The following is a 16,472-nucleotide window of genomic DNA, read 5'->3' as shown; positions in this document are numbered from 1 at the left end:
TCGATGGCACCGATTAGTTCAAAAATGTGAATGTTAGGAATCCCGATGGGACCGACTGGAACAACTTGATGGGACTGATGTGCTAGGGCTTAGGGGAAACTATGTTTCGGTGGCGCCGATTGCATCAACTCGGTGAGACCGAAGTGAAGCAATAAGGCAACATAGAGTTGGTCAAGCTATCTCGGTGAGACCGATTGCTATTTCGGTGAGACTGAAATAATTGCAACTGATAACATGGAGTTGTAAAGGTCATCTCGGTGAGACCGAGATCCGTATCGGTGACACCGATCTGTTAGGGTTTCTGGTAGTGGCTATGTCATATGAACTCGGTGGCTCCGGATAGAACGAATCAGTGGGGCCGAGTTGGAGTTTAGGGTTTGGACATATTTGGATGGAGAAACTGGCCGAGGGTTTTGGAGCAATATCACGAAGAACTTGAGCAAGTAAGCCATTAAGAAACACCTCATCCCCTTTTAACAGTATTGGCTTTCCTATGGACTCAATGTGATCTTGGATCACTAATGTAAAGATGAAGAGTCTTGAGCTTTTGCCAATCTTCGTCCTTAGCATTTTGAGGGGTCCACATCTCTAGTCCTTGGCATGCCAATCATTGAACATCCTAAAATATTTATCTTGAATGGATATTAGTTCAATGAGCTATATGTTGTTATGAATTGCCAAAACCACCTGGGGATTAGTTGCACTTTCAATCTCCCCCTTTTTGGTAATTGATGACAACATATAGATCAAAGCTTCGACAAATGATTAAATGAATGGATTACATCGTCGCTTTGAGAAGTATGTGATAAGCAAGAGCTCCCCCTAAATTTGTGCATTATTTAAAATTTGCGTTTGAATGCAAATGCGCAATCGATTAGGATCATGGGTCACTCTTCCATGTCACATACATCTTGGTGGAGTGCACAAAATGATAAGAGTGAAATAACATGCACGCATCACCAACTACATAAATGAACGATCATACACCAATAACCATAGAGATAAGCATAGATCACACATTAAGCATAGTATGATCAATCACACAACTAAAGTAGTATCTCATGAGCATAAAACAATAAGTAGCACAAGTCAAACGGACAAAGTAGCAACGGCCAATAAAAACCAATGAGCAAAAGAATGAGACACTCTCTCTTGAAGCCTATGATCTATACATTTTCTCCCCATTTGGCACAAGTTACCAAAAAGCTTGAAAAATTATAGTGCTATATGACACTCTAGGTACGATCCTCTAGAGCTCCTGAAGGGGTCTTCTGGCTTGTTGCTCCAATGTGCGTAGATGGCATTAAGAGAACTGCCTCTGCGAATGCTTCTGCTGACGTCTGTTGAGCTGGTGGCGTAGATACTGGGGGTGACACTATAACAGTGGCGACAGGTGCAGAGTGAGTAGGCCTCGTGTCTACAACTAACACAGCTGAGGACATGGGTGCCCTTGGCATAGTTTGATACCTCTTAGTAGCCTGTCTATCATCTCCACTCTTAGCATCATCTCTAATATGCTCAACAATAGACTGAATCTCAGTGACCTTGACATCAAGGTTGTATATTTTTTTCCTCCACAATCCACTCTAACTCTCTTGGTTCTTGGCTAAGTTGGCTAGACTTTGCTCAATCCTCAGTGTTGCTTCTAGCAGATATGTCATTGATCTTGCTTGGATTTGAGATTTGCTATTGGGGCATTGGGTGCATTGGCTTCTGTCATGGAAACGTCACGGCAGATGTCCTAGTGTGAGGACTTAGTCGTGAGGCCAACGCATCTATGTGGTAGCTTGAGAGGGGTTAATCGGGACGAGAGAGGCAACACACAAGACAAGAATTTAGACAGCTTTGGGCCCCGGGCAACATCATCTGGTAATAGCCCTACATGCTGTTTGTGGTTAGGTCTCATTATGCTCATGAGAGAGTCACCGCATAAGCCGGCTCCCCCTTTGTGTCTAGCCCTAGATATTGTTTCTTGTTGCTTGTCCCTCTTTGGGGAGCCCTGTCCCTCCTTATATAAGTTGAAGGGGCAGGTTACATGACTAGTCCTAGTAGGATTAGGACTACTCAATTACAAGTGGAGTCCTAGTCTTGCTTCCTTTGTAGGAGAATATTCCTTATGTCTTCCTCTTAAGCCAGACCACCATAACATGAGTCGGCCTTCTGGGCCTTGGGCCTTGTCATCCATCTGAAACTCCCGCCGGGTCACCAATGAGTCTTCAGGCTCGTGAATCGTCACACCAGTGAACCGCCAGACACATGAGTCGCCAACCTTCTGGCGGGTTGCCAATGAAACGCCAAGTCCGGCCGGGTCATACCGCGGGGTATATCCCCGACATTATCCCCCAGTTTAATTTGGATTTATCCATGTTAAACTAATCTGCAATATAAACACAAGAACAAATTTGACAGGTTGTGCTCTGGGTTAAATATTCTTGTAAGCCAGCACCTGATCATCCTTAAGTCCTTGACATTTTCTCATGGAAAATCTAGGTCAATAGGCCAGCTTCATAATCCATTTGCTGACATTGGCTCTTGTAAAGAAATATTATAAGAAATAATGCATTTGAGTCGGACTTCAATGCTCTGATTTGAAAAAATATTGGTCTTGAAATATTCAACTGATATTCAGCTGGCTTAAAGATGTAGATCTTGCCGATTTATGATTGCCAAAATCGTCGGGTTATAAACAAATTATGCCGGGTCATGTAATTGTTGCTGATGTCGGGTTAATCTTATGATGACGCCGGGTCATAAACTTTGCAGATTTCTTCGATAATAATATAATACCTGATTTGCTCAAAACTGAGAATTTGAAGTTATTCCTCCCTTATATGCATATCACCTGTAGCCCCCAAGTGTCGGGTTGTCATGCTTGCAGCAACCTGGGACTTGTAGTTGCCTTATGCTCATAAAAATTTCAACCAGTGTAGCCCCCAAGGGCCGGGTCATTATGCAATAATGAGCAGGCACTTTGTAAATATGATCATGTAAACTTGAGCAGCAACGTCTAGCCCCCAAGGGCCGGCTCAGTAAGATATTACTGAGCTGGGACTTTGTATATGATTCATTGATAATAACATCATATGATGTAATCTTCACCATGTGGCTTGAACCCACGTCCACAAGGTTAAGAGCTTTGTACTCTACCAACTGAGTAGTGGATCTTTAAATATAATGGATTAAGGCTTGTGTACCTTGAATTTTTGACAAGAGCAATTGGTAGCCCCCAAGGGCCGGCTCATTTAGAATGTGATGAGTCGGGTCTTCAATAAGTTGAGCAAGAAATGACTTTGCATTAGCCCCCAAGTGCCATGGTGCATGTTGGCAGTGACATGGGACTTGCATATTCGATGTAATCTCAATTCTAATAATGTAGCCCCCAAGTGCCGGGTCGAAAGCCTGCAGCGACTCGGGACTATTCCTTCCATTGTAGAATAAACCATATCCATTTATAAAAATAATAGCCATTGCGCCAAAGCGACGTTGAATACCTTACCTGTTGACAAGTAAATCTGGAGTTTAAATACACAGTGGCTCTTGACCGATGGCGATTTAATACGCCTCCATTGTAAGCCAGAATTTTTATAACCCGGCGGCTTATAGCCTTTGAGAAAATCTAGAACGGATAATCATTTTGAAGTATCAATTTTAATGATGAGCTTGGACTTAAGCATTTATATAAGTCATAGTTCTGCAAATCCTGCACAGAGTTTAAACAACATATGCCCTGGCGACTTAATGGCAAAAGCCAGGGCCGGCTTAAACATAATCATGTATAGACAATATCATACATGTGATATTGAATCGTACTGCCGGCTTATGATACCTGTGCAGTAAGGGTGATAACCCAATCTTTAGAAGCCAAAACTTCCAAATGTTTATGATTGTCATATATTGGCGACTTATCGTCCAAAGTCAAGCCGGGTTAAATAGAAACCACTCATGTATGATTCAGATATGATCAAAAAAGTCTCAAGACGAACCCAAAAGATCGTTTTCAAAAAACTTAAGCCAAACAAAGAGAAAAAAGTGAGGCTTCTGATTCGAATACGATCAGTAAGCCGGACCAAAAGGGGTTAAGCTATGATTCGAATACGATCAGTAAGCCCCCTATTGGGTTTGGCATTGCGCCGATCAAGAGGGTACCGACTGCTATGTTCTCTTTGGTTCGAATACGACCTATGTTTGAATAGGAAGCCCCCAAATGATTTTGTGAGCTGTGCTCAAGGGGCACCTATGTTTGAGATGTGCTTTGCAACAGACTCTCTTTGGTCCCTTTAATTTTTCCTGAGAACTCGAACTTGCGAGAGATTATTCTTTTAAACCGGAAGTTCTTAAACCGGTTATTGAGAGCTTCAAAGCTTTGTGGGAGACAGCTTTCCCTTGAGCCGGAATTTAAACCAGAATCCTTCTTTTTAAGCCGGAAATTTTCTGACGGCCTTTAAATTTGCACCAATATGGCGGTTTAGGGTCCTGCATTAGATAACTTTGCAAGCGGGTGTAATTGCTCTTTTAAAGAAAGAAATATATAATATAAAAATATACTGGATGGATTTCACCTGATATGTTAGGCCAGAAATTATCCACCGCGGAATTGACGATCACCATGGTGAAGTCGAAATCAACCATGGACAAGTCGGCCGCGGGATCAGAGAGATAAGTCGGTCGCAGCGTTGTAAGCCGGCGCGGACGCATGAGTCGGCCGCAGGCGCGGATGCATGTAAATCGAACAGCGGGGGTGACAACTTGCATGTGTATCCGTCGAGCAACATGGCACGGAGGAATGCCAGTGCAAAATTATGCCGGCGCACGCTCCATATCCACGCTATAACAATATCTTGTCATGAATAATTATCCTGTATCAAAATATTGCAGGACAAAGTAATTGTTTTCAGATAAATTAATATATGTGATGAAAAACATTTAAAAAATAGCACTTGATTTTTTGCCGGATAAGGCGGATACTGATGCTGGATAATGCTGGACATAGTCTTAGTCCTTCTGATCCAAAAGGTAATAGTATTATTTCTTGATTCTCGCGCAAATTCTGCTGTAGTTTTGACCTGCACATGGGACGTAGAGTAGTAGCACTTGGTTTCAATGACATAGCAGATTACCCTCGGGTTGTTAGCAGTAGCAGTAATTTCTGGATCCCTTCATATCCGAAGTATGCTGTCACTTATGATTCCTATCGAGCAGATTAATCTGAGCTTTTGTTGTCACGGCCGTGAGACCAGAAAGTCCAAAATCCAAAATGGAGCCCTTTGTTTCCACGTGAGAAGCTCCCGTGTTGATTGATTGCCTTTGAATGCTACTTTGGTGTACATACAGCGATGTTGGACGTTTATGACTGTGCTGGTGTTCTGTCTGTCAGTGCTGCTGTCCATGACGCTTGGGGATGATGGTGGCCATAACCTGGATATCTCGCGTGGCTGTGTGCCTCTACTCGGCATGCCATCCAGCCGTTCGTTGTCCTTGTCCACACGTCGCGCTCACGCTGCTTCCTCTCTTCTGCCGCACAGGAGGTGGCCATGGCCTCTGAATCTTGAGACAGTCGGGACAATAGAAGCGCTAGTGCACATTGAAGTTGTACACACACACATACTGGAACTTGGAGAAAGCAGTCAAAACGCCGACCAACACAAGTGTATACTCCATGCAGTATGCCAGTCCTTCTTTTGCTTGGGTGACCGGCCACAACGAGCAGGCAGCGGGAGGAGGGCTAGCGGGGTTGTGTAACACGGAGGTGCAGGGTTGCAGCAAAGGCGAATAGCAGCGGCGGTTCAACGGGAGCACCGGCGGGTCTCGGCCTCGCTTTCTTGCAGACAATAGGTAACAATGACCCTCATAGAGCAGCGAGCGGCCGGCACAGCAGTCGTCAGGGGCGTATGGCAGTTTAGCGATGGCCGTTTGTGCCGAGGCAGTTTATGGTTCAGAGGTGGTGAGCAAGGCCGGCGGGTCACGGTGGCCTGCGCCAGAGGTGACTCGGACAATGACCAACGCGACAACGGATCCTGGCGGAGGTACAGTGAGGCCAAGGCGGCGACTCAAATGCGAGTGACGCGGCGGCGAGGGCGGCTCGGAGTGGAGTTGACCCGGAGGAGAGGAACGAGTCCTAGTTTGAGTAGCAAAGGCCGGCGACTTAGCACAGGGCCGCAGGGGCAGCAAGGTGACACGACGGAGATGTGTTGCGGCAACGAGGTAAACCAGCAGTGGCCGTCACGAGGGACGGCAGTGGCGCAGGAGAGCTGGGCGGATGAAGAAGTGCGCCGGTGGCTCGCAGCAAAGACGAGGCCGTAGGAACGGTGGCTCGGCAGTGGCCGGCGGGTCGTAGGCGCGAACTGGCGATGACGGAGATGCGGTGGTTTAAACGTAGCGAGTCACAGCTGCGGAAGCGCGCTGGTGAGGCGCAGCCACAGCGGATGGTGGCTCATAGGCGAGGGCGCAGGCGAGCTGTGGTAGCGGGCGCGCCGGCGGAGCCCAGCCGCAGCGGAGGCGGCTTGTTGCCGAGAAGAGTGAAGGCAGGCTCGAGGCCATAGCGGCGGCCACCCGAGGCCACGGAAACCCGTGACTTTAGCACGGGGCGGTTCAGCGCAAGACGAGCAATTGGAAACTCTGGCGGTTCAGCGGCGGCTTGGAAGCGGCAGGAACGGCTGTACGCAGAGGTGACTCGGGCAGGAGGCAAGGCTTGACGGCAACTCGTGCGGGAGTCCTGGATTAGGGGGTCCTCGGACGGCCGGACTATATCCTTTAGCCGGACTGTTGGACTATGAAGATACAAGATTGAAGACTTCGTCCCGTGTCCGGACGAGACTCTCCTTAGCGTGGAAGGCAAGCTTGGCAATACGGATATGTAGATCTCCTCCCTTGTAACCGACTCTATGTAACCCTAGCCCCCTCCAGTGTCTATATAAACCGGAGGGTTTAGTCCGTAGGACAACAATAATCATACCATAGGCTAGCTTCTAGGGTTTAGCCTCTACGATCTCGTGGTAGATCAACTCTTGTAATACTGATATCATCAAGATCAATCAAGCAGGAAGTAGGGTATTACCTCCATCGAGAGGGCCCGAACCTGGGTAAACATCGTGTCCCCCGCCTCCTGTTACCATCCGCCTTAGACGCACAGTTCGGGACCCCCTACCCGAGATCCGCCGGTTTTGACACTAACATTGGTGCTTTCATTGAGAGTTCCACTGTGTCGTCACCGTAAGGCTTGATGGCTCCTTCGATCATCGGCAATGATGCGATCCAGGGTGAGGTTTTCCTCCCCGGACAGATCTTCGTATTCGGCGCCTTCGTACTGCGGGCCAACTCGCTTGGCCATCTAGAGCAGATCGAAAGCTACACCCCTGGCCATCAGGTCAGGTTCGGAAACTTGAACTATACTGCCGACATCCGCGGAGAATTGATCTTCGACGGATTCGAGCCCATGTCAGGTGCGCCGCACAATCACGACGAGCATGACTTAACTCTGCCGTCGGACAGTGTTCGGGAGATCACACCTGCAACTACTCCGGCCCTCAATCCGGAACAAATTGCGCCATCTGAGGACGGGTTGATAGACCCCGCCACGGAGGCCGCACTGTCAGTGGTGATAGAGCCGAATACTGAATTCACCTCCTACGAGAGCCGTGTTGTCGAACGTTGGATTCATCCCCGGCCACAGGCTCCGAGCCGCTTGCGTCCGTGCCTATCGAATCCGATTGGGCACCGATCATGGAGTTTACCTCCGTGGATATCTTTCAGCACTCGCCTTTTGGCGATGTGCTAAATTCATTAAGGTCTCTCTCCTTGTCAGGAGAACCTTGGCCGAACCATGTCCGACTAGAATGGGAGGCGGACGGCGAAGAAATTTGCTCCCCACCCACCACCCACTTAGTAGCCACTGTCGACGATTTAACCGACATGCTCGACTTCGACTCCCAAGACATCGACGGTATGGACGACAATGCAGGAGAAGAACAGGAACTACCGCCCACAGGGCACTGGACAGCCACCTCATCACACGATATATATATGGTGGATAGACCCAAAGAAAACAATGACAAGGAACGGAAGGATGCAGCGAAGGATAGCTCCCTCGAGAAGCAACCAAAGCGACGGCGTAGGCGCCGCTCCAAATCCCGCCTCGGCAAAAACAGCGATAACAATGCAGGAAAAAATAACACCCCGGTTGACTCCGGAGAAAACGATGACCACATTGACCCAGCGATAGAGCAGGATGAACCAGCAAACGGCGAACATAGTACAGAGCCGCTGTCCAATCACGTCGACGCTGAGGATAAAGCTCATCAACCTCTCTCCGAAGAGGAAAACAGTCCGGACAACGACGCACACAGGAACGTGGAACAGGAGAACCTCCGTAGAAGGCTTATTGCCACCGCAAGGGATCTGAAGAAGCAAAAGCAAAGGCTTAAGGCCGCGCAGAATACGCTCAACAGTAGATGGAACAAAGTGCTCGACACTAAAGAAAAGCATGGTGGTAGTTGCCATACAAAGAGCTACCCAAAGTGCAAGCTGTTTCCTGAGTTCGATGATGAGGCCGTAGAGCCTACACAGCCGAAGAATAAAACGGCCGATCAGCCAGATCGACCACCTCGTGGCCGCGATACGGAGGCTAACGAGGCCGCACATAAGTCAACACACGATTTACGTGAGGACTTGCGCCAAAAATCCGGTATGACCAGGTCCATCTATGGATCTAGGAAGCATGCTCCGGCACAAAATCAAAACCGAACACTACAACCATCTGAACGCCACGATGCATCCAAATACAGGGGTGCCGCACACCCCCTATGCTTCACCGATGAGGTACTGGATCATGAATTTCCAGAGGGATTTAAGCCCGTGAACATAGAGCCGTACGATGGAACGACAGACCCTGGGGTCTGGATTGAGGACTTCATCCTCCATATCCATATGGCTAGCGGAGACGATCTCCACGCCATTAAATACCTGCCCCTCAAGTTGAAAGGACCAGCTCGGCACTGGCTGAAGAGCCTCCCTGAAAATTCAATTGGAAGTTGGGAGGAGCTTGAGGATACTTTCAGGGGACTTATGTCCGACCTCCGGACGCAGACGATTTAAGTCATATAATTCAACAGCCCGGAGAACCAAATCGTCGACTGCCCGGACGCCAAAGCCTTAGCAGCTTTCAAACACAGCGTTCGCAACGAATGGCTCACTAGACACCTCGGCCAAGAAAAACCAAGGACAATGGCAGCCCTAACAAGCCTCATGACCCGCTTTTGCGCGGGCGAAGATAGCTGGCTGGCCCGTAGTAGCACCAACGACCCACGCACATCTGAAGTCAGGGATGGTAATGGAAAACCACGACGTAGTAAAAGCAGGCGTCAAAATAACGAAGACAACCCAGACAACACGGCGGTAAACACCGGATTTAGGGGCTCTCGACCCGGTCAACGGAAAAAGCCTTTCAAAGGCAACAGAGACGGACCGTCCAGCCTCAACAAGATTCTAGACAAATTATGTCAGATCCACGGGACCTCCGATAAACCTGCAAATCACATCCACAGAGAATGCTGGGTCTTCAAGCAGGCCGGAAAACTAAACGCCGAACACAAGGGGAGGGAGACACCAAGTGAAGACGAGGATGAGCCTCATCAGCCAAGCACTGGTGGACAGAAAAAATTCCCACCAGAGGTCAAAACAGTGCGCATGATTCATGTAACAGAAAGAAGGAGCAAACATGCACTCCGAGACACATGCGTCGTAGAGCCCGTCACCCCTAAGTTCAACCCTTGGTCAGCCTGCCCAATCACCTTTGATCGCAGGGATCACCTGACAAGTATCCAGCACGAAGGATTGGCTGCCTTAGTGCTAGACCCAATTATCGACGGATACCATCTCACCCAAGTCCTCATGGATGGCGGCAGTAGTCTTAATCTGATATATCAGGACACAGTCCGCAAAATGGGGATAGACCCGACAAGAATTAGCCCAAGTAATACTACCTTTAAAGGAGTAATACCAAGCTCAGAGGCCCGATGTACGGGCTCTCTAGTGTTAGAGGTTGTATTCGGTTCTCCCGACAACTTCCTAAGTGAAAAATTAACCTTCGACATCGCTCCATTCTGAAGCAGCTATCAAGCACTACTCGGAAGAGCAGCTTTCGCTCGTTTTAAGGCAGTACCGCATTACGCTTCTCTTAAGCTTAAGATGTCCAGTCCCCGCAGCATCATCACAGTTAGCGGAAATATTGAGCGTTCCTTACGCGCAGAAGAACGTGTGGCGGCTTTAACAGCCGAACACTAAACGGCCTCTAACCAGAATAAATGATCGGTCGTCAAGACCGCGGACACGGCTAGACGAGTCCGGCGCATCACTAACTTTAACAGCTTACATAAATCTGCGATTGGCTTGATGGTTATACCCCCATAGGCGGTACCAGGGGCTTCCCGCATGTAAAAAGGACTACAGTTCGGCTCGACCTTACTTATCTTGAATTTTAATGGTTTATTGAGAATAACCAATTTTTCGCACGACAACTTTCACCTAAGTTTTTCTCTTTTATAGATGATAATCGTGCTACACCCCTCCAGGATACGGCACAACGGAGACACAGGCGCAGACGTGCAGCAGGGCCCCGCTCAAAGATTTCTTTTCAGATTAAGACCATGTGTAAACCTTTTTTACTGTCTCTTGTTGCTTCACATCCTCCGGATACTCAATATAACCGAGAGGGATGCTGATGTTATTGGCATTTTGCCATGTCAGAATAATGCACGTACCTGGACACTCTGGGTTCATTATCAAGGGCGTGACTCAGCCCGGTATATGTTGTAAAGACCGAATACCTTAGGGAGTGTTCGGCGTCGCGAGTTTGGCCTTATATGCATCAGCTCCGAATCATGTCTTTGGTCAAATGTTGGGTTTGCCTGGCTACCGCGTTTTGCTACCTTACGTTCCGCTCTATCGGCTAAGGTGGCACCGGGAGAACTACTGCGATTGTGCCCTAGTTCATCCAGATGTGCACCTCAGTACAGAAAGCCGAAAACTGACTGTCATGATAAAGCGCGAGACTGGTCAACCACTCGATGACTTAGCGGAATCTTCGGGATTCCTCCGCATTAACGAAGGGCCGGTTTTCCCGGTCACGTACGTACGCGCCCCGTGCTCGGACGAGCGCGGAAATACCAGGGGCTATATAGTAGCCCCACTATCAAACTCCTATGGTTAAGTGAAAGTGTTAAAGCAATATAGTCTGATTGCCTCGTCCGCCGCGCTACCACCACCTTAATGGACCAAGACGTTGGATCAAGTGTGAAGACGCGCTTTTGCGAACACCCCCGCATTATATGCGTGGGGGCTGAAGCCAACGACTGCAAACATTTAGGATATATATATACACACACACAAACACATAAACGACCGCACAGGAGGCATAATAATACTTTCAGGCAAAGGTATAAACACAACCTTTATAATTCAAATAACATTGTTCTTACAATGGGGATACATGTCACTAGAACATAATATTCTTCGAGCACTGAGCCTCTATTAAACGAGCGCCTTCGAGGACTTCTTCAAAGTAGTGCTCGGCCGATACTCGGCCTACGGCCGAACTCTGGGTTGCAATAGCGGTGGCCTCCTCTCTGCCCAGTATGTCTTGACACGGGCAAGAGCCATCCGCGCACCCTCTATGCACGCCGACCTCTTCATAGCGTCGATATGCGGCACGGCACCAAGGAATCGTTGCACTAAGCCAAAATAACTATTCGGTAGTGGTCCTTCCGGCCAAAGATGATCCACAACAGAACTCATGGCAAGCCCGGACAACCTATGGAGCTCGGCCCACTCGGCCATTCGCTCATTTAACAGCAGCGGACGCACCGGAACATTGAACTGTGACCAGAACAGCGTTTCCACTTCATGATCTTTTTTATCTTTGAAAAACTCGGCCGCATCAGCAGCACTCACTGCCAAATCCACGTATGCGTCAGCAGAACTCCATAATTGATCAAGAGGGGCATACTTAGGATCTCCGAACTTCGTCCGCAACAAAAAGGGCTTCCCAGCCGCGATATCTCTGGCTTGACGTAGCTCCTCCTTCGCCGCTCTGATTTTAGAGCAGGCTTCCTTGGCTGCTACCATGGCCTTATCCAGGTCCATCGTCTTCGTTCAGTTTTCCTTTTCAAGAAGCTCGTAACGGTCGGCGGCATCTTTCAACTCAACAGCATCTTCGACCGCCTTTAGAGAGGCCACATCACTCTTCCTGGCTTGTTCCTTGGCTCGGGCGAGTTCCGCCCGAAGGGTCTCCACGGCGGCAACTCCATCTGCAGTCACAACATATTAAAGATACTAGCATCATGCTCCTCTTAACTTGTGTTGATCACCGGAGAAAATACATACCCTGTGCCTCGTCAAGCCGCTTGTTTACAAGCACGATGTGGGCATCTGCCGCATCAAGTTGCCGCTTCAGCTCGGCAAACTCACCAATCCGGCTAGCCACCGGACCTTTAGCCACTTGCACATGAAGGCGGCATGATTATTACCTGGGACTATGATCCTCTGTTTGCCACCGTTTTCGACAGCAAATAGAGTCTCAGGGGCTACTATCTGCATAGGGCACACCTAGCGTGTGCGGTACCTCAAAAATATATACTACTTTGCATACCTCAAAGCCTCTCAGCAGGCTCATAAAAGCTTCATGCAACCAGCTTTCGGCGGACGAAATCCTCTCAACCACCGTACCCATTAGCATACGATGCGCTTCTGAGATAGCCGCTTGCTCCATAAGATTCATCAGTGCGTCTGATCGTGCACCGGACAGCCCCGGCCTCTTTCTGTTGCTCCCCTTAGGAGCCGAATACTCCGGACTTCGAGTGGCCGAAGGGTTACCCTCTGGCCTTGGCGGATTAGGAGAAGTCCTCTGTGACGATACCTCAGGGTCGCCCACCTCATGAGGCGGGGAGGCATGGGGAGGTGTTTCGCTCTCCATCATCTCTGGAAGAAGATCCCCCGAAGACGAACTTTGTCGAGAAGGGCTACGATCCGAACTACAAGGCATATGCTTCGGTTATTGTCCTCAGAAATAAAAGCAGGATATGTTTACTATGGAGTACTTTTGTTTACTTACAGCTCGATGGAGGGCTGATCCCCTTGTGGGCACTGTGCGGCAAGGATACCCTCCGGGGTGAGACCCTCTGGCGAGGGTTTCTTCCCTCATTTGGAAACCATTGTTTCCAAGTCTTCAGAGGCGGTCCTCTTCCTTCCCTGCGGAGAAGGAATTTCAGATTCTTCTCCCCGGTTATCCTCCTTCGCGGAGGCACTAATTCCCCCGGTTTGGATGAATAATGAGCGAGGCCCGCTTTCAGCCTCTTTATTCCCCCCTTTATCTTCCCCTGAGGCGCTTGATAAGGCGCGAGCTCAAGCATTCTGGCCAGTACTGGATCTGCTGAGCCTTCAGGGAGGGGGCCGAACACTTGATCATCTTCGCCTTTTTTACCCAGTCCTGGTCAAAGAGCGACTTTTCAAAACAATGTTGTGATAAATAAAGAGACATCGTGTTCGGCCGAAGAACTACTTACTTGGGTATCTGGACGATTGCAGCTCAGACCCGCATCCTCGGTGGTGTCCGGACACTTCATTTGTGATCCGAAGAACAATTTGTACATCTCTTCGAGCGTCATGCCGAGGAAGTGCTGAATAGCTCGCGGTCCTTCCGGGTTGAACTCCCACATACGGAGAGGACGACGTTTGCAAGGCGGGACTCGACGAACTAGCATGACTTGCATTACCGTGACCAGGCTGACATGTCTCTCGAGGAGATCTCGGATGCGACTCTGCAATATCGGCACATCATTTACTGACCCCCAGTCCAGCCCCTTGTTGATCCATGACGTCAGTTGTGGCGGGGGGGGGGGGGGGCGAGCGGAAGGTAGGGGCGGCCACCCACTTAGTACCGCGGGAGCTGTGATGTAAAACCACTCCCGTTGCCATAAGATGGATACCTCCGGGAAGGAACCCTTTGGCCATGGAACATCGACGCCTTTGCTTATTACGGCACCTCCACATTCTGCGTGTCACCCATTAATCATCTTCGGCTCCACATTAAAGGTCTTGAGCCATAAGCCAAAGTGTGGGGTGATGTGGAGGAAGGCCTCACACACGACGATGAACGACGAGATGTGAAGGATGGAATCCGGGGCCAGGTCATGGAAATCCAGCCCGTAATAGAACATGATCCCCCTAACAAAGGGGTCTAGACTAAGGCCTAGCCCTCGGAGGAAGTGGGAGATGAATACGACGCTCTCGCCGGGTTCGGGAGTGGGAATGACCTGTCCTCGAGCAGGTAGCCTGTGCGAGATTTCGGCGGTCAGATACCTGGCTTCTCTTAGCTTCTTGATGTCCTCCTCTGTAATAGAGGAGGGCATCCACCGACCTTGAAGGTTGGATCCGGACATGATTGAAGGTCCGAAGCACTTAGCCTGAGCCTTGGGTGTTGGAACTCAAGGTGGGGGAAGGGTTCGATTGAGTGCGAGAAGAAAAGGACAGGCATTCGCCTCTTTATAAAGAAGATGAATATCAAGCGTCCTCCACGTGGCCGTTTGGAACTTGCCTAAAATCGAGGAAGTCATACCGACGGGCATGATTGGGTTACCCATACCCATATTGATGAGAATCCCGTAATAAGGGGAACACAATCTCTGCTTCGACAAGACGTGCCAATAAAACCGCCTCGCGAAACGTGCAGTGGCAGGCTGGTTGAGAAAAACGGTTTGAATAATGACCAGGCCGTGGTGTGATGTCACGTTATGAAAAGCTGTCAACGGATTAGATTTGTGGAAATATTATTCTCTCTACGGTGGTATGTGGAATTTATTTGTAGAGCCGGACACTATCCTTGTGTTCAAAATCTTCTACGGAGTATTCGAAGGAGGAACCCGCCTTGCAATGCCGAAGACAATCTGCGCGCCGGAATCATCGTCATTGAAGCCTGGTTCAGGGGCTACTGAGGGAGTCCTGGATTAGGGGGTCCTCGGATGGCCGGACTATATCCTTGAGCCAGACTGTTGGACTATGAAGATACAAGATTGAAGACTTCGTCCCGTGTCCGGACGGGACTCTCCTTGGCGTGGAAGGCAAGCTTGGCAATACGGATATGTAGATCTCCTCCCTTGTAACCGAGTCTGTGTAACCCTAGCCCCCTCCGGTGTCTATATAAACCAGAGGGTTTAGTCCATAGGACAACAACAATCATACGATAGGCTAGCTTCTAGGGTTTAGCCTCTACGATCTCGTGGTAGATCAACTCTTGTAATACTGATATCATCAAGATCAATCAAGCAGGAAGTAGGGTATTACCTCCATCGAGAGGGCCCGAACCTGGGTAAACATCGTGTCCCCCGCCTCCTGTTACCATCCGCCTTAGACGCACAGTTCGGGACCCCCTACCTGAGATCCGCCGGTTTTGACGCCGACTACTCGGCCAGCGGCTCGACAGTGTGGCCGGCTCAAAGCATGGTGAAGGTGAGATGGCGTGAGGTCTGCACCCAGTCCCACTTTTCCTCCTCTTTCCATATTTCTTTGAATAACCTCTTCAATCCGTGTGCAACTCCATTTAGCTCATGTCCAGGTTATCTCCCACTCAATAATATTTTTTGTTGATACAGTCGCTAGATGAACCAAGCACTCGGATGAAAGAATAAATATGATCCATTAGTATGCAATCCTACTAGCCTTTCATCCCGTTCTAGTGGAGTTACTCCAGAGTTGACTTGTCTTCCACACTGAAAGTAGCCATCGGACAGCAGGAGCATCAATTAATTCTCTCGGGACTTGCAGCATGGAACTTTCCTATGCACAACAGTTTGACGGATTGGACCACCGATTGTGAATGTAATACTCCCTCCTTCCATCTATATAGGGCCTAATGCGTTTTTTAAGACTAACTTTGACCAGATGTTAGAGCAATAATATATGACATGCAACTTACACAAATCATACCGTCAAATTCGTATGTGAAAGGAGCTTTCAATGATATATTTTCACATTATGCATGTCATGTACTATTAATCTTGTCCACAGTCAAAGACGGTCTTCAAAAAAGCACTAGGCCCTATATAGATGGAAGGAGGGAGTAGTATCAATCAGATCCAAATGCTAAATCTACAGCAGAAATCGCTGACAATATCGGTAGACTGATGCAGTACACTAGCTTTGGCCAAAAAATATCCTTTCGAAGGGGACCAGCGATTAATAAACACTCCTTGCGTGCACCGGCTCTCATGGTAGAAAACAACAATTAAACAATGGAATATTTTGAAACGGTCTCGATCTCATCAGATCGCTCCAGCTGCTCCGACAGAAAAATGACCCAACTCGGACGGGCAGATCAACAGGCCAAGAAACTTTCCCGACTGCGAGGGCCGTGCAGCCGGTTCATTATGGAAATTTCAACGGGGTTTGTTGCCTTGCCTGATACATACTGCCTTTTTAATCTTGAT

The sequence above is a fragment of the Triticum aestivum genome, chromosome 4D (genome assembly GCF_018294505.1).
Source record: "Triticum aestivum cultivar Chinese Spring chromosome 4D, IWGSC CS RefSeq v2.1, whole genome shotgun sequence".
NCBI classification, from domain to species: Eukaryota; Viridiplantae; Streptophyta; class Magnoliopsida; order Poales; family Poaceae; genus Triticum; species Triticum aestivum.
Note: the sequence above shows the minus strand (reverse complement) of the source record.